At 42.2% G+C, this 26907-nt stretch overlaps 1 protein-coding gene and 1 pseudogene across 4 annotated transcripts in view; both read right to left on the bottom strand.

The window, feature by feature from the left end:
* Window positions 1-26907, bottom strand: part of FAT3 (FAT atypical cadherin 3) — a gene marked incomplete at both ends in the record, with an annotated part of 518093 nt that overhangs the window by 155796 nt on the left and 335390 nt on the right. The window lies entirely within an intron of this gene.
* Window positions 10344-26697, bottom strand: LOC307109266 (translation initiation factor eIF2 assembly protein-like; annotated as a pseudogene). Its single transcript has 3 exons — window positions 26656-26697; window positions 10761-11308; window positions 10344-10665 (listed from the first exon to the last, which is right to left on the bottom strand). The product of its transcript is annotated as a translation initiation factor eIF2 assembly protein-like (transcript).

The raw sequence follows: 26907 nt of genomic DNA, 5'->3' as shown, positions 1-26907 counted from the left end.
TGCCTGGCACAGATTGGTTGCTCATTATATACATTTGGTGCCAGCTGACATTATTGCATTTAACTGCTAACGCAAGTGTTCAACGTGACTTAGCCTTTAGGGTATGCTTTAAACCACTGGCCTTTCTGCCCTACTTCCCTGGGCAAGGTCAGCCTCTGCTTCCTCTAGGGCTTTTATAGTTTTTGTACAGGTCTCCTTTTAGGCCTTATCCATACTCATTGTGATTCTTTTCTTGACTTGCCGCAATAAGAACTTGTTGTATCCTTAGTATTTAATCCAGTGCCTGATACTCAATTATGCTGGGGTCGCATTGACATAAGTGACACCAAACTGAACCTAAGCTTGCTTCTCTCTCCCCACCAGAGTCTCTCTTTTCTAGAAGAAGCAGTAAACGCCCACGCATGGCATCTGGTTAAGAACTCTCCTAATTAAGCTAGTGATGTCCGCCTATGTATTACAATGTCAGAAGCTCATAGAGTGCTTGGGAGGCTGGAAATGTTCACACTGCTTCCAAAGGTGTCAATTGATCACGAGGGAGTCAAAGAACACGCTGGCTTATTAGGTAGTAGCACATATTAAACAGATGTTTCCAGAAAAGAAAGTGTATTTACAAGTGCTGCTCTGTTAATCAAATGCCTTACAAAAACAACTATTTAACACCAGAAAAACTTTCAAAAACTGACATAAAGAACATGAAGAAGCATTTGCTTTTTCTTAAAAATAAATCTATGTTTTGATGATTCCCAAATCTGTACCTTCAGATTCAATTTCTTGCACATGCCTTCCCCAGATATATCCAGGATCCAAATGGAAAGTTTCATTTTTTTTTGGCTCTCTTGCATCTAAAACATAATGTAACCAAACTCAGCTCACCATCTGTCTCTCAAAACACATCTGTCTATTTCATCCAGGAACCACCACGCGCTCTCATTTACCTAAGCTTATACTTAGTTGTAGGCTCTCTCCTCTCCTTTTCATCCTGCTCGTTCTTCCTTCCAGAAGACTGGGGCCCCTCTCTTCATTGCTGTTTCAACTGCTCTCCCCTATCCAGGTCTATAGTTTGATAACTAAATAATAATCACATTATCTGGTATGTAAGCCTCAAGTCTGGTGCTAAAACACTCCGTCCCTTTGCAGATAATTGACCACCAAGACTACCAAATTCTACCATAGTCTTGCCTCATTCTACTTACACTAGCATCCTAGATGGTCAAACATGATCCTTGGGCTAGTAACTCCAGAATATACCAAATTCACTTGAATTTTCACTTCCAACTTTCTGAAATACAGAATTATTTTATTCATCTATTAAGTAGTGAGCAAGCACTCTGTTTCTTCCAGTGGCTCCCACTTGTATCCATACTCTACCAACGCACACAAAGCCTGCTGGCATCCAGCTTTGCCTCTCAATTTCTTGTGTTCCTACTGTCCTTGTCCCTTTTAGCACCCCATGTCTCATCTTCCTCTAAGTTCTAGTCAACCACCTACCCATCAACAATCTGCTGTTTTGTTTTATGTCTGGAACACTGGGATCAGTTTCTTCCGAAGACTAAGTTTCAATCATGTTTAACATTAAATTGGTGGCTTTTCTCCCCAGGAAAGCTGTTTTTCTTCACCTCTCCACCCTCCGAGTCAAGTGAACCTGTTCTATAATCCCCTGGATAAAAATTTATCAAACTATCCCAGAAGATTTGTTTACTATTCATTTTTCCTTCCCAAATCATGAGCTCTTTGAGGAAGAAACAGTATTTTGTTCTTCTTTGTATCTCTAGTAGACACTCAAAATTGCTTCCTGAATGAATAAATGAGTGATGAATAAAAATATAACTGTTTACATCCCATCTTACTTTTAGGAGCATAGCTCCTCCTCTACAATTAAAATTATATTTCTATCTTTCAATGAATAGATTCCTATAGCTTCCAGCCATTATCTGATTATAATTAAATTAGATATTGCCTTTACTCAAGTCTTGCTTCTTCATTCCTGAAAGACGGGTCCCCTTACACTTCTCTGGAAATGCTACACCTATCATAAGGAACAATTACTAAATTTATGAATTAACTAACTGTGTGAAAAACAGAGCTCCAGATGACAAACGTAAAACCAAGGGGAAAAGTAAACTGAAGTAAAAGTAAACATGCTTTGAATCCAGAAAGCATTGTGATTCTGAAGAAGGTGGCAGAGAAATATAAGCAACTGGAATATATGATCTATAACTTGAATATGAAACTATAAACAATACTATTAAAGTCATTCATTCAACAAACATTTATCACTTAATTTTTTGTGTGTTGCCATTATGCTAGGTACTGGCATTATGCCCTAATTTAATTTACTAAGGAGACCAAAAACAATATCCTTAAATTGTAACAAACAAAAGCCAAACAACCCTATTCTACTAGAGATGTACAGAGAGGATAGAGATGAAGGAGTAACCAACTGCACTCCTTTACTCTTGGGTGTCTTCTTACTAGCCTAAATGTTTTTTTCCCCCTAAAAGAATGAAGCTAAGGGCCTCACAGAATCCTTAAGCCACCAGAGAGCAAGCCTCCTTCATTACCCTAGATTTGAGGTGAGAAGAAAGCCATTTGCTATGCAAGGTTACCAAGAAGAACCAAGAGCAAGTCTGGATCCCTGGAATGTTGGTGGACCTGCTGGTTTAAATGCACATCTCATAAAGCCCGCAGCTCTATTCTTCAGTGGGAAAGAGCTGGGAACATCTGGGAGATGGAGACGAAAGATCAATGCTGTTGATCTGTGCCAGCGTTTCTTACCATGGGCAGTACTGGCATTTGGGGTCATGTAATTCATCATTGTGGGGGTATATCCTGTGCATCTGCAGAGGTTTAGCACCATTCCTGGCCTCTACACACTAGATGTCCATCCCCTCTGGGCTCCCCTGACCCCTCACTATTGTGACAATCAAAAAGTATCTCCAGACATTACCAAATGTCCCCAGGGTACAAAATTGCCCCTAGTTGAAAACCAGTCATCTATGCCATGCTTTGAAAACATTTCTGGTTTAAGAATAAGTAGAATGCAAACCATCAATTAGTTTTCTCACACACATTTCCATATTCAATAAAAATGTCTAACCACTATGCTGTACACCTGCATATATATATACTAGAGGCCCAGTGCATGAAATTCGTGCATGAGAGGGGGGTCCCTCAGCCCGGCCTGCACCCTCTCCAATCCGGGACCCCTTGGGGGATGTCCGATTGTCGGTTTAGGCCCCATCCCAGGGATGGGGTCTAAACCAGCAGTCAGACATCCCTCTCATAATCCGGGACCGCTGGCTCCTAACCACTTGCCTGCCAACCGGCTTGATCGCCGCCTAACTGCTCCCCTGCCGGCCTGATGGCACCCAACTGCCCTCCCGGCCGGCCTCATGGCCCCCAACTACCCTCCACTGCCAGCCTCATGACCCCCAACTACCCTCCACTGCTGGCCTCATGGCCCCCAACTGCCCTCCCCTGCTGGCCTCGTGGCCCCCAACTGCCATCCCCTGCCGGCCTCATGGCCCCCAACTGCCCTACCCTCCTGACCTGATCACCCCTAATCGCCTCTGCCTCGGCCCCCACCACCGTGGCTTTGTCCGGAAGGAAGTCAGATGGCAGGAAGATGTCTGGTCTCCTGGTCTAATTAGCATATTACCCTTTTATTAGTATCTACCTAATAAAAGAGTAACATGCTAATTGACCGTACCTTCAGGACGCCCACCAGTTAATCAGGAGTGAGTATGCAAATTGACCCAACAAAGATGTCGGGTTAATTTGCATATGCAGGCGTGGAGCACGGGGCAGGATGCTTGCATCTTCGCCATGGCGACGATGCAGGTGTTCCGCACCACCCCAGCCGCTCCCAGCCTCTGGGAAGTATGGGAAGGCAGAAAGGCTGTTCCGGCCAGAGTGAAGGCGGTGCCGGCAGCCAGGAGAACAAAGGCCCATTCTTGCACAAATCTTCATTCATGCATCGGGCCACTAGTAGATATATAAAAGGTTATATCTATATATATAAAAGGTTAAGCGACTGTTATGACTGAACGACCAGAACGACCAAAAGGAACGGTCGACCAGTCACTATGATGTGCCCTGACCACCAGGGGGCAGGCGCTCAATGCAAGAGCTGCCCCCTGGTGGTCAGTGCACTCCCACAGCCAACCACCCACAGCCAGCCAACCTCCTGCGGTCCCTCCCCCCATCCGGCAGGCCCTGTTTGGCAGGCCGTGTCTGGCAACTGGCCCCAATTAGGACTGGGTGAGAAAGCCCCAATAGTCCCTGATCGCCAGCCAGGCCTAGGGACCCCACCCACGTATGAATTTCATGCACCGGGCCTCTAGTCTACACTAATAAAAGAGAAAGATGCAAATTGCCCATACCTTTGCGACACCCACCAGCCAATCAAGAGTGAGTATGCAAATTAACCCAACAAAGATGGCAGGTTAATTTGCATACAATCCGGGCCTCTGGGCAGCATGGGAAGGCGGAAAGGCGGCTCTGGGCTGGAGCAAAGGCAGAAAGGTGGCTCCGGCTGGAGCGAAGGCAGTGCTGGCAGTCAGGGGAAGGAAGGCTCATTACTGCACGAATCTTTGTGCATTGGGCCTCTAGTATAAAATAATATTGAATGTCAACTGTAATTGAAAAATAAAAAAAATATTTCTTCTCTTAATGATTTTTACTAGAGGTTTTTGTTTTTTTTTAACATAGCTGTTTACAAATTGCATATGTCTTAATCACACAATTTCATCTCTGGTCTTTCATTTACCTTTTTTTAAAACAAATTCTACATATTTATAACTTTTGTTAATAATATGGATAACTTGTCTTCTGTTATTGGTTAAAATAAAGCACTGGTGATCTCAAGTCTAAACTTTGATAATCCTTAGATTTCTAAAAAAGACTATGTGGAGTTAAAGCTTGGGAACAGTGCAGACACTTCCTGATAGTGGCAGGGACCCACAGGCTACAGCTAATGAATTTGAGGTGCTCAATCATCCTGGGGTGCCATGGCTGGCCAGCATGTTCTCTCAAAGGCCTACTAGCACCTTGAGATGTACAGCAGGTGACAGGGAACGGCAAGAATAAAAATCCGGAGAAGAAAAGGAAAGGAACTGGGAGACCAGCCTTAATGGGGGCCCTGGAGAGCTCTCACAGAACAGCAGCAGTAGGCAGCGAGAAGCTAGGAGCCTACAGGTGAGACAAAGGACAAAGAGGCATGGGAATGAGGTTTTAAGGACAAAGATAATCTGCAGCGCATGTGAAAACAACAGGAAGGGCCCCTACAAAGATGAACACTGGAGACTTTAAAGAAAGCCAGCCCCTGCTCTTCCACCAGGACCTTCTTTGCCCTTGGTCTGCATGCCTCTGCCCCTGTAGAGCAACCACATCATCTGCAACACCTGCTGTGGGGATGGAACCTCTATTCCTCTGATCTGTTTTGGCAGGCAGGAACTGCACTTCCTCTTTTATAAAATGTTTAATTACAAACCAATTAAAAATAGGAAGTTACAGCTATCAGACCCTCCTCTCATTTCACACCACGCCTAGTTTTTCTTTTCTTTTCTTTTTTTTTTTAGCTGTTACATCACGGCTTTTTTAAAAAGCACTACTTTGACTCTAGCTAAATAACTATTTGTGTAACTTTTATTTAATGTTTGTGTCTCTTGGTATACTGTAACTCTCATAAGTTTTGGGGCAATGCTTGTCTCAGGAACCACTGGATACCCAATTTCCTAGCCGGTGAGTTTTGGCACTTGATATTTATTTATTTTATAAATGAACTTTTGATTATCCAGTTTGTTCTTCCTCTGAGGGGACCAGATATCAGAAGAAAGCAGAACTGCCGAAGATCAATATGCTGAAATAAACAATGCAAAGCCAATGTGCTAAAAATCAATGTGTTAAATTCACCAAAACATTTCTTTTTCTTGTAACTGTTTACAAGTTTAATGAAAATTCATTCACATGGTTTTAATTAGGTAGTTTTAATAGTTTCTAAGGATTTTAGGGAAGTGACACTTTTCCATTTTGTCTTAAGAGCAGCATTTTAGTGAATGTTCATTTTGTTGAGAGTTAAGAACCTGAGTGACTTAGACTTCTGAATAGATTAAACTTGATGATAAATTTGATCTTTTGAGTAATCCCATCCTATTTCTTTTCTATCGCATTAGACAGTTTTCACTTTCCGGTAGCCTGCCCATTGCCACCAACTTGACATATTCCATTTATAGATACCCCAGTTGCTAGGGAATAACAAATGAACTAATCATTTGAGATGGAGTGGTTTTAGACATTCTAGATTTCTTTAGTTGTTTTTGAATGTCATTTTCTATTATTTTAGAGTTTAAAAATTTTTATATTTTCAATCAGAGTGACTTAGCCTTAATTTGGCTTCTGGCAATTCACTCGTTAAATTTTATTATATCAAGTGTGAAGATGTCTTAGGCATCTGAGTGTCTTCCATCCTGTCATTAAAAATATTTCAAATCTTAGGCATTTTATCATTCTTTTATCAATGACTCAAAGGGTATATCATCTTAAGATCTGCATTTCTAACAACTAACAAGAAATTCACCATTTGCTATTGATATGGTTGCTCTGCATCTTTCCTCAGCAAATTCGTATGTATGATGAAGATATGGGAAATTAGTGTCATCCTCAATTGTGGTTGTTGATTATAAAATATACATTTCTGAATAATAAACATATTGATAAGAAAATTAAGCCAAATGTGACTCTTAGTTCTTGAAAAATTAAATATACTTAAAATGCTGGATATAGAAAAGAAAAAGAAAAACCCGGAACCAAAATTTCCTAGAAATTGTCACAGCACAGGCTTTGACAATTCCATCCAATGTGAAGTCCTGCAGACTTCAGCATTGGTATTTTAGTAAATTTGGCAAAGTGCCTTAGAGATCTAGAGAGAATTATTTTGGAGACCGAATAATCAAAAAATTTTGAAAATTAGAAATTTTTAGAAATTTTAAAAAAATATTAACTGTCTATTTGAAAAGCAATACTGCAGAGATGGAAAGTCTCCCCAGTGTAGCAACCTGGCGAGGCTTTTGCCACTGTTCCACTCTTGACTCAGTGGACAGAAATGGTGGAAAGGAGTCTCTATATAAATGTATCAATGGAAAAAAAGCTCTTTATAATCCTCACTTTACATGCTACTAAGAAACTGGCTTAGTCCTTTTATTAAAAAAAAATCTCAACTGTATCTGAGGGCAACAGATTATAGAAGAAAAGAGTCATTTAAGATACCCTTTAAGATGTTAGACTTCTATAACTGTATAATCAGTTAAAAAAACCTCTCAAGTAGCAAGTTCCTTTCTTCTTCTTCTATCAGATAACTTGGAAGCAGGCATTTATTTTGATACCATCACATTGGGAGCTGTGTTTATAGAAAATGGATGCCTAGGGATAGGAAATTAAACTGAACAGTACACTTTGATGAAGTAGCTGGGGCGTGAATTTTTCTGTTTGAGACCCAAGGTTGAACCTGAAGAGGTTTTTCAAAGTTGGATTGTAAAAAATTTTAATGGCTGTGGACAAAGGTCTTTGGTTCTGACATGGCTAATGTCAAATGTCCAGACTTGAGTGGTTTTTCTAGCTAGACCTGCGCATTCTGCTCTCCACCGAAAAGGGGGAGACCTCTCTCTTAGGGACAGTTGGCAAGGGAATGATGACCTCATAGTTTTAACAAAGATGTGAGATCATATTTGGCAATTTCCCACTTCCTGTTGATGATTTTCCTTTTGATGGGTAGCTTAACCAAGTGTGTATTTTATGAATCTCTTTTCTAACATTAGTCAATAGGATTTAGGGTGTTATTTCCTACTCTTGTTGTGTTTCTTCTTGTATTCATGTGAATGTTTTAGTCTACTCCCCAACTTTTACCATTGCTGTGAGAAAAGTACTAGCTAGCAAATGACCAGAATTAGAACAGAAATCATGATGTTGTTGATTCTCAATAACCCAAAGTGTACTAACCACAGCATAGTTTTAATCCCATCATGGGTTCCCCATGATCCTCTGGCATTAGACTCCTACTTAATGGTATAAAAATTAGGAGCACAAAGAAATACTTATGTTAGATAAATCTGTGGCAAAACTCAAAAGCAAAATATAAACAATTTTGGTAATAGTTGCTGTTATCCCTGCCACTTCCAATGAGGCAATTAATCCAAAATTTAATACATATGTAACATTATGACTGTGTATTTAACACCACCTAAGGTCAAATCATCTTCATTATGAGACTTACTCTAATTAAAATGAAAGTGGTATACAACACCAAACCAAATTCACATAGATAGTATATCATTGTGAATTGCAAAAATGGCCACGCAATTTCATAGCTCCCTGTATCAAGAAGTGAATTCTATTTCTATTTCCCTGGCTTTTGAATCAGGTCTGGCTTGGTGTTCTAGACTGAATGTTTGTATGTCCCTTCAATTCTTAAGTTGAAATATAATCTCCAATGTAATGATATTAAAGGATGGGGCCTTTAGAGGTCATTAGGTCATATGGATGGAAGGAACCCTTATAAATGGGATGAGTGCCCTTATAAAAAAAGACCAGAGAGCTAGTTGGGTCTATTTTTGTGTGTGTGTGAGGTTATAATGAGAAATTGGCAATTTTCAACCCAGAAGAAGGCTCTCACTAGACCCCCAACCATGCTGGCACCCTGATCTTGGACTTGATAATCAGTCTGTGGAACTCTGTTATAGCAACCTATGCTAAGACATTTGGTGACTTGCTTTGACTAATAAAATGCAGTGAAAGTGACGCTGTGTGCGTTCTAATTCTGAGCCTCAACAAGCTTCGTGGTTTCTGCTCATGCTACCCTTTAAACTCTGAGATCACTATGTGACCGAGTTAGAAAATAAGAGGCCAGTGGTGGAGAACAAAGCACCTCAGATGCCAACCTGCCCACTGCCACATACAAGTGACTCTGTCCTAGATCAACCAATCTTCTCACCGGCTGACCATAATCTCCTGAAAAAGCCCAGCAGACATCAGCCCAGCCAGGGAAGATAACAGCAACTGAGCAATCCACAACATCGTGAGATAAATAAAATGGCTGTTGCTTTAAGCCACAAAGTTCTGTTACACGATAATAAGTGACTAATGCAATTGTGTTTTATATTTTACTAGAGGCCTGGTGCACAAAATTCGTGCACAGGTAGGGTCCCTAGGCCTGGCCTGCGATCAGGGCCAATCTTCCCCAGCTGCCAGCAGCTGGCCCCACCCCCACCACCTCTGGTCACTGGTTGCCCTCTGTGTGTGGGGCTATTGGCAGGGCGATTGGGGCCCTGGGGCCACCTGCATCTGCCTCTACCCACCCCAAGTTCCCCGTTCCCCAACGGGCGATCAGAGCCTGCGGGCTGGGAGCAGTTCCTGCATTGAGCGTCTGCCCCTTGGTGGTCAGTGCGCATCATAGCTGACCTTGTCCTGCCATCAGGTTGATTTGCATATTACACTTTTATATATATAGGTACCTTTGCCTCTCCAGGAGCAGTCCCTATCAAAATTGAACTCAATAAATACCTCACAATTGGCAGGATCATCAAAGATGCTACATTTCTATGTCATAAGATGGAGCCATAGCTACAGACAAGACGAACCTTTAAAAAAATTCCTTGGGCAGTTGATGTTTACACCATTAATGTTGCAATTAATATTTGTTTCAACTGAAAGTTTATTAGGATTACTGAAGCTTTTTATAGTACATGTAAATTAAACCATTCTTTCATTCCTTCACCAGGACACGGTTTTTATTTATTTTTTGTTTTTAAATAGAATTTTATTGATTTCAGAGAGGAAGGGAGAGGAAGGAGAGATAGAAAGTTCAATGATGAGAGAGAATAATTAATTGGCTGCCTCCTGCACACCCCCTACTGGGGATCAAGCCGGCAACCCAGGCATGTGCCCTTTACCAGAATCGAGCCATGGACCTTTCAGTCCACAGGTCGATGCTCTATCCACTGAGCTAAATCAGCTAGGGCCAGGACAAAGTTTTTTTTGTGTTTTGTTTTTTTAATCAGCTTTACTGAGATATAATTTAGATGCTATAAAGTTCACTTGTTTAAAATGTGCAATTAAATGTTGACGTTTTTTAATGTTTAAGATCTATTTATTATGTCATTTTTACAAGTAAAAGTCCCTCTGTTCCCCCCTCCCCTGGTTAATATACATGAATATAAAAAACTATTGATTTCCACATTGCTCACTCCACCCTCATCCAACTGGGTTAATAGGAAGTTGTGAACCATAAACAGACTCCTGAAGTAGCTGTGGTTTCCTCCTTAACTCAGTCTTGAACTCTAGCACCCTAGTCAGTCATCCTCTTGCTGATTTCTCTTCAGTTTAAGAAAATCGATGAGTTTGTGAGCATCTTCCTGTGTAGAGAGGCCCACAAAGTCCTGGGGCAGCCGATAAGTCAGAGCCTGGGTTGAACTGTAACTTCACTGTTTGTGCAATGGAAAGCTGTAGAATCCTGCTCCAGAGCCCCTCCTTCCCTAAAATCACCTTTTAATTTTCTTCCAGATATTAGTTCTTCCCAAGTAAACAGCAGTGAATCTGTTACTTCACCCAATGGATTAAAATTGATTAGCCACACCTCCCCCCTACTGTCTTGATATATATCCAATACAAAGTCTTCATCTAAGAATTTATACTATCTGTGTTTCTTCAGGAAGTCTTGTATACATCTGAAAATCTCATCCCTTTGTTTAGAAATATGATCATAGCATTGTGTGCAGTTCCTCTGAGAAAATATCGGCACTCGGCCTCAGTAATTAATTCACACCATTTTCAAAGCTCAGATTCCATACCAGCATCTGTGGAATCATCAGTGCAATGGACAACTGGCTGAATGAAGTCACAAGTGATGATAGCAGAACTCCTGAGCAGTAGAAAGATGTCGCTGCAGGTTTTAGATTTCAGAAAAGGATTCATTGCTATCCAGTACTCATCCCTTGGGGTACTCCAGGTAAGTTTAGGAAATACACTGCCCCCAGGGCATCAATAGCTTCTTGGAGTCTAGTGGCGAACTCAGGAAATTCCGGTGCTGACGTGTGACTGTTTTCCTCATCCAACCACTGCCTTGCTTCTGCCTCATCATCCCCATCCTGCTGAGAAGCTGCTGGAGGAGCTTCTCTTGCTCAGACCACCAGAGTTCCCTCATGGAGCAAATAATCCTTCACATTTGGAGGCAGTAGAAGAAGGACACTCTTGACGGGAAGGCTTAGGAATACAGTGTGTACCACGCAGAGAACTGACAGTGCAACACATGCTCCTTCTACGTCTGACACCACCTGCTGCGGCTTCTCTCTTTCTCCCAGCACCTTCCAAACCCACTTCTCCGGTGATGGAAGTGCCCACCGAGCTACAGTGGCTCAAGGACTACTCTGGTCCATACAGCACGTAGAAAGTGACAGGAAAGGCAGCGGAGGAGGAGAATCATGGGGTGTACTTTTAGTGTACACTCATATACTCACACACAGTTTGGGTCCCAGAAGAGGAATTCTGAAAGTGTTGAGAATGGGACTTTAAGAACATGGCTCCCCCCCAGTTTCTCTCCTAGATGGGCTTGTACTGCCCAAAAGTAATCCCGTTAAGGCTAGGTGGTGGTGGTGGTGGTGGTGGTGGTGGGGGAGGGGGACGCGCATCTAAGGATGCCCTGGGGGCACCTGCACATCCTCTTATAATTGCTCAGGGCTGTTTCTCATCAGTAGTGTGAGCTTCTCTGGAGACTGCTGCCTCAGATTCGTGCTTTCTTTTTTCGACGCCTTCCCAAAGCAGTCTTAAATGGTTTTTAGTATATTTATAGAGTCGTGTAATCACCAAAGTCCAATTTTCATCACCCCCAAAAGGGACACAGCTTTTTACTCCATATTTTTCGAACAATAGCTGATAAGACCCTTTACTATCCCATTTAACTTGTAATAACATATTTCCTGCATTTGCTCAGGTAGTCCTTATTGTACTATATGCAGTGTGTGCTTGTTACTAAAGATATGCTATGGCATTTAGAATCCCAGGACTATCACACATAAATAAATCCTCAGAGGATAGCAAATGCTGAGTTCAAATATTATTTGCATTAAAGGAGCTGTTCAATAGATTTTGAGTTTGAAGTCCTGGTGTAGGTTAATGATAATTCATTTTTTAAAATTTAATAAATCTTTATTGTTCAGATTATTACAATTGTTCCTCTTTTTTCCCCCCATAGCTCCCCTCCACCAGGTTCCTACCCCACCCTCTGCCCTTACCCCCCCCCCACTGTCCTCATCCATAGGTGTACGCTTTTTGTTCAGTCTCTTCCCGCACCCCCCACTCCCCTTTTCCCCTGAGAATTGTCAGTCCACTCCCTTTCTATGCCCCTGATTCTATTATATTCACCAGTTAATACTGTTAATCAGATTTTTATTCCCTTGGTTTTTAGATTCACTTATTGATAGTTACGTATTTGTTGTTCATAATTTTTATCTTTATCTTTTTCTTCTTCTTCCTCTTCTTAAAGAATACCTTTCAGCATTTCATATAATTCTGGTTTGGCGGTGATGAACTCCTTTAGCTTTTTCTTATCTGTGAAGCTCTTTATCTGACCTTCAATTCTGAATGATAGCTTTGCTGGGTAGAGTAATCTTGGTTGTAGTTTCTTGCTATTCATCACTTTGAATATTTCTTGCCATTCCCGTCTGGCCTGCATAGTTTCTGTTGAGAAATCAGCTGACAATCGTATGGGTGCTCCCTTGTAGGTAACTGTTTTTCTCTTGCTGCTTTTAATATTCTCTCTTTGTCTTTTGCTCTTGGAATTTTAATTATGATGTGTCTTGGTGTGATCCTCTTTGGATTCCTTTTGTTTGGGCTTCTGTGTGCTTCCTGGACTTGTAAGTCTATTTCTTTCACCAGGTGGGGGAAGTTTTCTGTCACTATTTCTTCAAATAGGTTTTCAGTATCTTGCTCTCTCTCTTCTTCTGGGACCCCCATAATTCTGATGTTGGTATGCCTGAAGTTGTCCCAGAGGCTTCTTACACTATCTTCAACTTTATGGATTCTTTTTCCTTTTCTGGAGGAGTGTTTTTTGCTTCTTGGTATTCCAAATCTTTGACTTGATTCTTGCAATCCTCTAGTCTGCTTTTAGGTCTCTGTATAATATTATTTATTTCAGTCAGTGTATGCTTAATTTCTAGTTGATCCTTTTTCATAACCTCGAGGGTCTTGTTAAATTTATCGGCCTTTTCTAGGAAATTCTTGAAAAACCTTATAACTGTGGTTTTGAACTCTATATCCAGTCTTTTACTTTCCTCCATTTCCTTCAATTGTGGCCTGCCTCTTTGTCTCCGCATTTTAGCTGCTTCCCTGGGTTGATGGAGTTGCTTTGTGTGCTAGGTGTCCTAGCAGGGCCCAGTAGCTCAGGCTCCCCAGTTACCTGTGGTGAACACTCTTGGTGCACCCCTTTGTGGGCTGTATGTGCAGTCTTGTTGTAGTTAAGCCTTGATTGTTGTTGGTATCACTGGGGGGAGTTGACCTCTAAGCCAACTGGCTGTGAGGATCAGCAGTGTCTCCGCTAGGAGGGCTTCTGTGCTGAGCTTGGATGGGGCGAAGTCTCAAGGTGGAGCAGACAAGCCTTGGTTTCCCGTCAGCCCCGCCCTACGAGGGCCCTGTGTCTCAGTGTCCCGCAGCAATGGCTGCATGCACCTCTGAGAGAAGGCTGCTCTCGAGTTTCGCCCACTGCCAGACAGTCCAGTTTCTCCCCGAATGAGTCTGGTACCCAAAGTCTCACCCAGAACTGGATTTCAGTGCAGTCGGGAGGTTTTGTTTTCCTCCCGAATGAGAAAGCTAGCTGCGCGTTTGCTGCCTGCCCTCTCCGTGTGCCGCAAGTAAGCCAGCCGCGTATTCAGCTGCCCGCCCTTCCCGCGTGCACAGGTCTCCACACCTCCACAGCTCCTGAGTCTCAGTGTCCTTTTCTCTTTCCTTCTAGTTGTAGAATTTCCACTCAGCCAGCTTTCCGGTGGTTCTGGACGATGTCCGCTCTGTCTTCCAGTTGCAGTTTTAAAATTGTTGTGGTAGGCAGCAGTATAGATGTTTACCTTATGCCGCCATCTTGGTTTCTCAATAATTCATTTTTTAAATGCAAAAATTTTACGTGAATTTAGATGGCTATTAAGATACTTCAAATTACCATTAATAAGATGGAGGAGAGTTAGTTAAGTTCCAGAAGCTGGAGCATTGAATCAATCTAGAAATGGAGATGAAGCAAATGGGAAAACTGGATAGAGCTGAGACTTCTCAAAGTATTAGGAAACGCTTTTACCACTCTCTCACCCAGTGTACAATACTGTCAGATTAAAAGTCCTTGCTCACTAAATGCTTCACAGTTTAATATCTCATGACATGTTTTCAATTAAAATGTATCTCAAATTGTATGGCAAAAAGTGGCCGGAGAACAGATTCACTTTATAGAAACTAACTTTATAGCTCACCTTGTGTATACCTATTTCTTAAAGAAAAGGTTAATTTGATTATATTTTAAAGCATTTTAAATTATAGGTTAAAGCAACTATATTGGCAGTGACTTCTTATTTAATTTTCAGTGTATCAGGGTCTAGATAAAAGAAGATAATCAATCCCATATTTTCGAAGATGTTAAAGTGCTCCTGGAGATCAATCAGTAAATATTCCACAACAATTTTTAGGGCCTAAGCCGTAGGCACTATGTTAAGAAGTGAGAGAATACAGATGAAAATCAACCTCTTATTTTACTTTAAAGATATCCTCTGGGATATCTCTGGAAAGCGGTCATGTTTCAAATTCTAGACCCTTATATTCTACAAGTTCCGATTATAAATAACACTAATTAAGCCCCTATGGTATTTAAAAAAAAAAAAACCTCAAGGAAGAGTAATGCAGTAAACATTTACTGTGCTAAGGGAGACTTAAGGGTGAATAATGCTCTACCTCTGATGGAGTAAGCTCACAGCATCACTCTCAGCTTTCCACCACATTTCCCTTAAACAGAGGAAGGACAATGGAAAGTTCCATCTCACTCGGACTTTTTTCAGTGTGTCTTAGAAGGAAGGTCCATTTATTAATTACTAATACTAATAAAGAAGGTTTGAGGAGACTAACCAGAAAAAGTGTGTGTGTAGAGACATATGTCATTAATATTATCTATATATATAAAACCCTAATATGCAAATAGACCGAATGGTGGAACAACCAAACCTCTGGTCACTATGCCGTGCGCTGACCACCAGAGGGCACGTGAGGAACATGGCTGGAGCTGGCCGCAGCGAGATGGTGGAGCAGGTGAGCAGGGGCACCAGACCAAGGCAGGTCGCTGATCACTGTCATCGGGGCGAGCCTCTGGTGGTTACTGAAATTTCTTTGCTCCCGCATGCCATGATCCTGCCCGGCTCTCGCACCCGCTGCCAGCGCTGGCCCCACTCACACCCGCAGTCGGCGCCAGAGCTGCTTCCTGCACCCGCTGCTGCCAGCACTGTCAGCAGGTGCGAGTAGTGGCTGCTGGCCCCGATCACCCCTGAGGGCTTCTCTACCTCCCCCTGCTCCTGCGGGGTGATCTGGGCAGCAGTTGCTGCTTGCAACCCCTGATGGCACCGGCCCTGTTTACACCCGCTGCTGTCGCAGGCCCCAATCGCTCCGCACCGTCAGTGGGTGCGGGGCCGGTGCTATCAGTGTGTGGGAGCAGCGGTGGTGGTGGGAGTGGGGATGCTAGCAGACAGGGGACCAGGGTGGGGGGGTCATGGAGGGGGTGCGGTGGGAGGGGCCGGGTGGGGGCATGGAGGATGGGCCGAGACCCATCCCACCCCTGTGCCCACCACAGCCTAGCAGCCCGTAGTTCCTTTCAAGGTGTATGAATTTGTGCACTGGGCCCCTAGTATATATATAATTTTATATGTATATAGGAAAAATGGCAAGAGCTAGGGGTGTGAGTGTGGTAGGGATAACAATATGAGAAAATCTAAGCTAAGGGAAGCTACTAGTGTTTAGCACAACAGTTGCTCTATAATAGATGGCTAATGTAATAAAGGAGGAAATTGCCCCAAGCCCCAGCTCTAAACTTGGAGATTCTGCTGCATGACCTAAAGGACATTGTTCTGAGCAGCACCTTTACAAAATACTCAGAGACAGGTGGATATAACTGTGTAGTACAATAATGTCAATAAAAAATCAAGAACATAATGCTGTAAAAATATTTCCATAGGAAGCCAGTGTAACTTGATCCATGTACATGGTTTTCTGGCAATCTGACTTGATACGAAAGATAAAGCACAGAGAAGAACCAAAGGCTAACATTCCCCAGCCATTCCTCTGGGGGTTTCAACTTATAGGAGATGCAGAGCAAGCCACGCAATCGTAAGATCATTATAATTTACCTTCAGTGCACCTGTTCTCTGATGGGTTTGCTAAGCATTAGGACTGAGTACAGAGAAACTAATGCTCACTTGTAGAAGTTCATTGATATGCAAATATTTACTGAGCACCTACTGGGTGTCAAGTACTAACCTAGAGGCTGGAGATTCAGTGGAGAACAATATAGATTTGGTCTCAACCATTACACAGTTTATAATCTGTAGAGAGGGTAGAGGAATTAATAAAAAAATAGGTAAAAAATTTTAAAATATACCTGTAGGTGCTAAGTGCTATGAAGACACTTGCAATGAAGATTAAGGAAGAGTCTGACACCATTTTTCTGGCTGCTCACAGCTTTCAGGCCCTACCACATGCTCTTCTCTCTTTGCCCCACGTCTGGGCAAGTAGATGTGAAAGCTCAGGTACTCCCGCCTTCATGCTGGTAAGAAGTGCCAACCACTTCAGCAGCAGCTCCACAGCAGGAACACTCACTTCAGCCCCAGCCCCAAGCACATGCAACCCCACGCCAGTCTCCTTTCCCTACTTCCTCAAGCCATTTTTGGACCAGCGTGAGGGTTTAGTCTGCTTTCCCCAGAAAGTGAATTATTCCAGTAATGAACCCTTCATAACCTCTGGGTGAATGTGTGGCATCTTGTCTAGAGATTCAACCCAAAATTTGGTAGGAGAGTCCATCTCCCCTCTGAGGAGTGAGCACATCATGAAAAGAGGGCGAAGTCACAGGATTAGTAAGCACAGTAGGAACAGAAGCAATATCTTTGGGGGCCCCGGCTCAGAAATTCCACATGTTTTTTTCCTCTGGATGCTATTGATGCTTGATCACAGCAAGTCACCAAGCCAAGGCTCTACCTCTTGATGGGAGAAACTACAAAAATGTGTGGCCATTGTTACAGTTCATCTTGGTTATCTATCTGAGTCCAGTTTGGCATCATCCAGTTCACCCTTTCCATTATAATGTCCCTATCACACTGAACACAGAACCTGCATATCCTAGGCACTGAAGGAATGGTTGTGGAAATGAACTAAAATCAATTTTAAATGAAGAGCAATGTAATAGCTAAACTATAGCAGTAAAAATAAAGTCTGCCATAAAATATTTAAAAAAAACCCTCTTCCATATATGTTCATACATCATCTCATATCATTCACATTCTTCAGTCATTTTAAACACAGCATCATCAAACCGAGGTCTGCTGTCCGGTGGCTGACAAAGCCATTCCAGATACTTCTACTTTGTAATAACATAACTGGCCACCTGATCTGTAGGAGGCTGAGTCATCTGAGCCTCCTGACAGACCTGTGAGAGGGAATAAAAGGGCTCACCTTCAGAAGTACAAGGGCAATACACACACTTGCATGTCAGCAAGGATGTATGTTAGCTGAAGTGCTAAAAAGATGCCTCCAGTATAAGGCAAACAGGTATATTTATAGATATTGCTGCTTTCCCCAGTCCTTAAAGTGCTCTTTGGCTTTTGCATCCATTGAGCAAAATATTCACTTACTATGCTAGGACTGGGCTAGGTATTGGGGACAATGAAACATGCCTCATTTTTGCCTTGAAGAAGGAAATTAACAATAGTTGATATATTGCTATTGGCAAAGCATTCTGCTAGTCTCTCTACATATGCTCTCCACACAGCAGTTAAAACCACCTAATAAGGTGCTATTATCTTCCCCATTTATCAGCTGAGGATACTGAAAACTATCATAGATTACAAATTTGCTCTATTATCATTCAACCAATAAATGGCAGAATCTTGATTCAAAACACCTTGGTCAGCTTGAACTAAGACCCAGGCATTTTGCAGCTTGTACCAATGGGTTTCTCCCAGCCTTACAAATGTTCCACTGGTTTCCATTCTCTTGGAGAACATTAGACCTCTGCCACAGTCATAAAAGGGAAACCGCCCTCCTTTCCCTAAAGAATCTCTCTAGCGTCCATCTCTACACCATTGTGAGTCAGCTGGGATGGTGGATTTATCAGACAAAGAGGCCCCGGCGAGTGAACTGCCTCCTCCTCATGGTCACATCCCAGGTACACATTCAGTGAAGAAGAAAATTAAAATACATGGACTCTAAGTCAAACGCACCTGCCTGAGAAACACTGCAGTTGCCAGAGTGGTTGCAACATGCAGAGTCAAGAACTTTATGGAAATGAGTAAAGCTAAAATACATGTATATTTACAACAAAAAGGAACATTTTTCTTTCTATCCACCCCCCCAAAAAAAGATGCTATAAGGGCTTCTTTTTTGCAGAAGACAAGAGTAGACCAATCCTGAGGTCATATTCTGATGGTGAATGAAAAAGGGATGCTTAAACAGATAGCAATCGGCATGATGAGCCCATCACTTCATTTAGGAAGAATCACACATGAAGCCAAGCACACTTACGAGGTCTTTAGAGGTCGGCTGCTGAATATTAGCTTCTGACAACTGTGGGAAATAACCACCCTTGTGCCTCCTGTGAGTCTCTCATTCAAGCCCCAAGTTTTGCATATTTTCCCACGTCTCTTTCATCTTACTGATATCCCCACTCGTGTGTGATTGGGTAGCAATCCCCTCATCCCTGGAGCTGCCCTTGCTTAACTGGCTGGCTTGCTCTCAGTCCCTTTTCTTACTCCAAAGCCCCCTTTCACTAGATAAATTATCTTTATATACAACTTCCATCATGTCACCATTCTGCTCAAAAACCTTTCATTGTTCTATAGTTCCTATGGTCAAAACTACTACCTCATTCTCTCCACCCCCACACTTATCTCCAAATCCTATTTTCCTTGGCATTTAGGCCACTCTAGGCACAGTCTCCCAAGGGTGCCATATCCATCCCTGCATACTTGGATCATACATATCCTCTCATTTTACAGGGATCCTCTTCCTATGCAAGGCCAGATCAAGTCTCTAATCTTCCACGAAGTCCCCCTTGGTAAGTCCAGCCCTTAATTCTTACAGGACATACACACTGTTTCTCACAATTGGACACATAATGTGATTACATTCGGTCCTACAGTTAATTATTGCATTAATTGTGTTATTCTGGTGTCCCAACTGTTTAAGAGTAACCTTGAGTATAATCACCATGTTTTATGTGTTGGAAGTAGGCATGTGTATGTAAGTGTGTGTGTGCGCGCGCATATATGTATCTGTGGTTATTTATTTACTAGGGGCCCAGTGCACGAATCTGTGCACCTTGAAAGGAACTGTGGGCCATGAGGCAGCAGTGGGTACAGGGCCAGGTCTCGGCCCATCCTCCGCACCCCCCGCTCAGCCCCTCCTGCCACAGCCCCCCGGTCTCCTGTCTGAGGCAGCCCTGCTCCCACCACTGCCACTCCCACATGTTGACAGTGCCGGCCCCGCTCACACCTGCTGACAGCACGCAGAGCAACTGGGACTGGTGCCAGCATCTGGTGCAAGCGGGGCCAGTGCCGTCAGCAGGTATAAGCAGCTGCTGCTGCCCCGATCACCCCACAGGAGCAGGGGGAGGTAGAGAAGCCCTCAGGGGCAATTTGGGCTGACAGCTGCTGCTTGCACCCACTGACTGTGCCGAGCGATCAGGACTGGCTCCGGGCACCGGCAGCGGGTGCAAGAGCCGCTACCAGCCCTGATGGTCCCTCAGAAGCAGGGGGAGGTAGAGAAGCCCTGAAGGGAGATGGTGGCTGGCAGCCACCACTTGCACATGCTGATGGCGCCGAGCAATAGGAGCTGGTGCCAGAGCAGCGGCTCTGGCACTGGCAGTGGGTGTGAGCGGGGCTGGTGCTGGCAGCAGGTGCGAGTGCCCGGCGGGACCATGGGACATGGGAGCAAAGAATTTTCAGTAACCACCAGAGGCTTGTCCTGATAACAGTGACCGGCGCCCCACCTTGGTCTGGAGCTCCCATTCACCTGCTCCACCATCCCACCGCAGCCGATGCCCACCACATTCCCTGCTCTGCTGCCTGATGCTGACGCTAGACATGTTCCATGCGCGCCCCTTGGTGGTCAGCGCACATCATAGCGACCGGTTGTTCAGTTGTTCCGCCATTCAGTCTATTTGCATATTAGAATTTTATATAAAGAGTTTGTATTAGCTATGGTCTGTTAACCAAATCTCATACCAAATATTTGCCTATTCTCACAAATAACTATTTACATAGATTTAATATACAATTAAATATTCCCACAGCATTTTATTACATTATTGATAAATTAGATTTTTTAAATGTAGGCTCATTGCCCTATAATCCCAAATGAGATACAAGGAAAAGTTAAGGATTTTGTCAGGTAACCGCAACACTTTTCTCTTTTAAAAAAAGCAATAAAATAACCAAGACCCTGGTTTTTATAATAGCTGGGAATTTTCCTTCATGAATCATTTATTCATTCATTCAGTTAAATATTTCTAGAGTGCCTATGAGATGCCAGGTACTGTGGCAGGTATCAAAAACATTATTGGTATCAAAACTCTCTGTGGATAGTTTGTATTAAGCCAAAAGGAAAATTGAGTTTTATAAGAGAAATATATATATATATATATATATATATATATATATATATATATATATGCAAACTAACAGATATTCCAAAGTCTACTGATAGCCGAATTAGGCTGAGGGACAAATTTGGTTTTCCTGATTTAAAACACACACACACACACACACACACACACACAACCTTGTTCCAGCCCTGTTCCATTTCTATTTTGACCTCTACCATGACAGACACAGTTTGATTGAGGTTGGTCAGAACTATTTAATTACCATAGACCTACTCAATTTTTCTCTATTACTCTTTCTTTGGGTTGGGGGATTATGATGTGGATGGCTTAGAGGACAGAGATTGGAAAAGCCAGTACACTGAGCTCCTGAATTTTAGTGTGGGAAGTAAAGTTTCTCCGCTTTTTAATGAATTCTTGGTCAACCCCATGGCTTTGCTCCAAAAATGTCCTGCTGGAGTGGAGGATTATCTTACATTGGTCATTACACTTCCAAGCTCTAAGCCCCAGAATGAGCATTAAATTAAAATTCCCTGCACCTTGTAGGCAGCACATCATGACACTCAAAAGATGAGAAAGTGCTAAATGAGTTCTAAGCAATAATATTATCACTACTGCACATTTATCGAGTTCAATAGGGTGCTAAGTACCGTATAGACAGATAATACAAGCAGCCTCCACAAAAAAAAAAAAAACACAACAGCAATGGTCTTATAAGGACTCGCCCATTCATTTGCTCTAGGAACTGACACTGTAACTAAACTTGTTAGAAATAGTCTCTTTTCAAAAGTATCCTCAAGGCTGTCTATGCCTTTTTGTTTCATTTAAAAGTGGCCGATTTTCTAGTTATCATGTATGAATGTGGCCACGTCTCCTAATTTCAAAATGACCATAAGAATGCTGTAGGCTTATACTGAAGAACTTCATCCCCTTGCAACTGGAAATTATGAATGGGGTTTTCTGGGACATCTTAAATAAATCAGTTGTAAAATATGATATACATACCATTATGTTTTTTTAGTAAACTAACAAAATAAATGTTTTCAAAATTAATAATATTGCCTTTTTATACTAGCCTTCAATTTCCTGAAAAAAAGCATACATTTGAAAGCCAAAGTAACTTATAGTTTAGTCTAAAATTGGAGTGCAAATATTCAAAGATAAAAACCATGAATCAAATGTCCTATTTTTAACAACTCTAGACACCAGCAGAGGAGAAGTTAAAGTACAATACATCCAATATGTATGTATAAGAACCAATATGCATGTGGGTGAGCACAAAGAATAACTTTGCATATACAAAAACTAATTGAATTTCAGAATCCTGACTTTCTTTATTTAAATGCCAGCCCATCAGGGTTATAAGAAAAAAAAATTCAAGCACTTTAGAGAAAATGGGTTATAAACTGTCATTGTTGAGTTTAGTGTTCTGACAACTTTGAAAGTAACTATAATGTAATTTCCCAAGTTGGTAGCTAAAATAATGGAACATCTGGATGCCATTGAAATGTATGACAATCAAGAAGAGAACAGAAAAGCAGTGGGAACAATGCTTTCCCTTTGATTATAATTCTTTGTGGTTTTGAACTCTGACTCCAAACCCGGGTTGTGGCAGTCCAGGGCAACTCCCTTCGCTAAGATTCACCCATCATTCCTGATCATATGAGTCCATCTCTGGGCCTACTTATTGCTTCCAGCAGCTGTACTTTCCACTGGCTTGTCTTCCTAATCTGCTGTCAGACCTCATGCCCGAACACCTGTGTGTAGTGGTAAGCAGTGTGCCATGTCACATGTAAACTGGTCAGAGTGCTGATTTCAACCTCATATTCTGGGACTGGCCTTTGGAAATATAGGCATCTCCAGAAAATACCATTTATTAGGCAACCACAGAGACATTCTATTCTTCTGAGAACAAGTGATCCTTGTGGATGACATAGTGAAGCTGAACTGTAGAGACAAATGAACCAGTTAGATTTGTCTTACCAACTAGCAGCCTCATGGATGGTGCTGCCTCCTATGGTTTCTGGACTGGTTTTGCCATTTGGCAGGTGTCTAACATTATATGTGATGTTGTTAGAAATATCTGGGCACAGGCCTACATAGCTGACCCTCCTCCCAGATAGGAACTAATCGTAACTGAGTTGAGATCCATTTTTTCCTACCTGAGTCTAAACGCAACAGGGAGGAGGGGAAAACATTTTTTTTTCAACCCAATCCACGTTGAGTCTAATAAGTATAACCTCAGTGCCAGGAGGAAAACAAAAATAATCATTAAGGACCTTGTAATCTGCGGCCTCACAATAGACACATATTCATGAATTATATATTTCTTTACATTTTTGCCGTCAAAAAAGGATATTCCATGGGAGTATGTTATTTTTCTTGCCCTCCCTGATTAAAAACCACGTTTCAAGGTTGTCTGCAAGTGGAGCCGCTCTGAGAGCAGAGATGACTTATTCTTGGCGTGCATGCTGGTCTCTCTGGAGGCCCTCGTACTTCACAGCTCCAAGCTGAAACTGATGGGCACACGCAGGCGCTGCCCTTCTTCCTGCTCGTCTACTTGCCTCATCTGTGGGGTTTTGCTTTTAAACATGGACAGGCATATGTGCCCTCTCAAACACACGTCAAGCCTCAGCTACAGTTTGGTTTGGATCTCGTCCCTCTTTTTACACCACAATTTGTCACCAGTACAGAATGCAGACAGCGATGCCAAATGTGAATGCCGCTTGCATGCCCACATTTGGCAAATATTTACCCAGATCTTTAATTTGGGATTTAATAGTGTATCATCTAATAGATGGATTTCTACGGGCACTGTTTAGTGCTGAAATTTTATGATGCTCTGGGGTTCATTTGCACTTTTGTGAACAGAAGCTTACAATGAATCATTTTGCCTTCAGTGAGAAAATGTTATAAGGTCGAATATTAATAGCTGCCCAATGCTGTCATATTTTACAGTGGAAGAGAGGGGAGTAGTTCACATTGTGTGTAAAACCTTCAGCTGTCTATGTTTCCATATTTAGGTTTTACATGTTCAGGTTTCTGATATAATTTTCCAAATGACATGCTATAATATAATATGCAGGAGTCTTTTTCCCCAAGTGTTTCAGAGATGTTGATGTAAAAATGTCCTTACTCTATATTTTTTCTTTCAGTTAGTGAATCCTATAAGGAAGTCTTCACAATTCCAGTCAAACGAAGGAATTTCACTCATATCTGTGTGCAGTCTGGTCAAGTGCCTGATACAACCTGTTGGATGACATCCTCCCATGTCCAGGGTCTTTCTTCCAGCTGATCCACAGGCAGAAGAGAGGGTAAGTAAACACCTGGCCGAAAGTGGGCACCGAACCCACTACAGAGTGCGAACAGGGGACGCAATTTTCCAGAATAAGTGACAGACCGTCCATCACTTAAGATCATTATTAAAAACCCTACCACATGCAATCTCATGCTACTGAAAAACTAACAAACGGAATGTGAATTGGCTAATATAAAAAATGCCACAAAATAAATTGATAAATGCAAAAGAAGGGGTTACGAAACAATATGCAGAGCATTATTTCAATCTTTTTGACAAGTTTTATGCAGAATCATAAGTAATGTGTGAGCTTATATACACAAATGCAAAATGAAGTTTTGAAAGTTTATATTCCAAACTGTAAAAATTGATCATTATTACATGGGAAATTATGAGTGTTACATTTTTTTTCAGAAACAGAAAAAAAATTTGCTTATCTCTCTCTCTCTCCTTTTTTTTTTTTTTTTTACAATGAACATGTATTCTATAGTACATATTTCTGGTACATCATAGTTACCCATTTCTAATTACCCTATAATTAGAAATAAATAGTTTTAAAATTCCTACCCTAAGCACTATGTAATTTCTAGAAGAAGAGTTTTGAAAGAGACTCTAATTTTCCCTCTTTTAAGGAGGTGTATATACACATGCTTCAAACTGTTAGAAATTGAGTTCACTCTTCCTTACATATTGATGTCCTTGTGATATGACAGGAACTTTTAAATGAGTTGCTCCTGGAAGCATCATTTTTGAAGATGGGAAATGGTTTTGTGCATGTTATCAAAGCACACATCATAGGTCTGTCACAGCCTTGCACAGAGAGATTTGTCATTCTTTATTGCGAGGCGGAGCAAGCATGCTCTGGCTACTGCTGATAGAGATGGAATGACATCCACTGTTGTAAAATGCTAAAGAAAACCCCACCATATTCTCTAGCTGAAACCACACAAGCCCGTCTCCAATTCCTTCCTTCCACGAGGATCTATTGCAGCCCTGCCTCCCTGTTGGCAGGACTATAATGCCGCTTTAAGTCGAACTGCTGACATCCTGACTTCTCCACCTAATGAGCAGCGGTCCAAGGCCTCTGATGGTAGCGATGGAACATGTAACCATAAGACTTGGCCAAATTCATTCTCAAGTGGCAAAAAGGCTGTCCCCAAGCAATGAAGAGGAAAATGAAGCAATCTTGTAACTTATAGGATACCAGAAGTTGTTTTCACAGCATTCAACTTAAAAATAAGACAAAAGGCATGGACATGTGAAACAGACAGAGATCTCAGAGAGGAGGGGAGGGAGGAGCCTGGAGGAAAGATGGTGCAGGGATTAGCCAAAGAACATGATGCATAACCCATGGACACAGGCATCAGTGTGGTGAAGGCCCGGGGAGCGGGGTCAGGGGCTGGGTGGAGGTGGGCAAAGAGGGGGTGTGAAGGGGGACACCTGTAATAGTGTCAACAACAACAACAAAAGGGAGCAAATTAAGTCCCTCTTTACAGGAAGAAAGTTAGAGGACATCCTGCTTTTTCAGAACATGGTGTCATTGGTCAGAAGGCCCTGCTCCGCAGGTGCTAGCTGCCTAATTTAAAGTGTCTGCATGAAGCTTCTTAAGGGGGCGATTCCTAAGTTCTCAGATATCTTTCAAAATATTGAGCTCTTTCTATTTTATTTGAAAGTAGTATCCTAAAAGTAGATTTTATCTCAATTACATAATAGCAAAGTATACATTAGCACAGAGCTTAACCCCATATCCCATTTTAAGATTTATCAGCATATTTAAAAGTGTATTGCAGCATGCCAGGAATCATAACACTTCAATGTGCAATGTACATGCAACCCGCCAATCCTCACAAAATCCTATAAAGAATCTATTATTATTATTATTATTATTATCCTAATGTACAGAAGTGGAAACTGAACTGGATGAAGAAAGATTACACAGCTAGTGAGTTGTGAAGTCTGCCTGTCTGTCTTCAAAACCTATGCTTTAACCATCTCTGTCTACATCTGCGGCACAAGATTAGACTGATATAAATTTTAGATTGATATGAACTTTAAAAGAACTACCGTAATCAGGGCATTATTTTATGAGACGTTTTATTTCTTACTAAGTCAGACTGAATAACTGTGTAAAATCCATATAGGGCTACAATAGAAACAAAGCAATAAGCACATTTATCACGGGTTTTCTCAGTTTTAAAAGGACTGATAGTATTTGCCCTGATATACCGACCTATTTTCCTTGGCTCTGACATGGGGACTCTCCTAACTTATCTTCCATTCAGTGATCTGCGTCTCACTGACAACCCTCTCAGCATCTCACCGAACCAGTCTTGCCACCAAACAGATGAGGCTGGGAGCCCCCAATTGGCCACCAAAGCAAGTCACTGGAAAGGTCCTGAAACAACAGCTCATTTGCTCAGAGCTGTCTGCAGCGGGCAGGAGGCAAGCCAAAGCAGCTTTTCCTTTTCATTAGCAGAGGCACTTGAGGCGGCATCAACGTGTCCCGCTCCTGCTGCCGTTCCATTGTTCCATTTTTCTTTTCCCACAGGCACACTTACAGTGCCCAACTGGGTCATTCACACCCAGGTGTTCGGCACAGGCTTGGATGGTTTCTGAAGGGCCCAAAGGAAATCGGACTGGACGGATCACCCCGCTGCTCAGAGAGTGTGCGGCACAAAATAAACCAGGGAAGCAACAGGATGGCGGACGTGGGAAGAGGAGCCTCAGAAGCGCA

Source organism: Cnephaeus nilssonii, assembly GCF_951640355.1.
Source record: "Cnephaeus nilssonii genome assembly, chromosome: 13".
Lineage (NCBI taxonomy): Eukaryota > Metazoa > Chordata > Mammalia > Chiroptera > Vespertilionidae > Cnephaeus > Cnephaeus nilssonii.
This window is presented reverse-complemented; position numbering and strand designations above follow the sequence as displayed.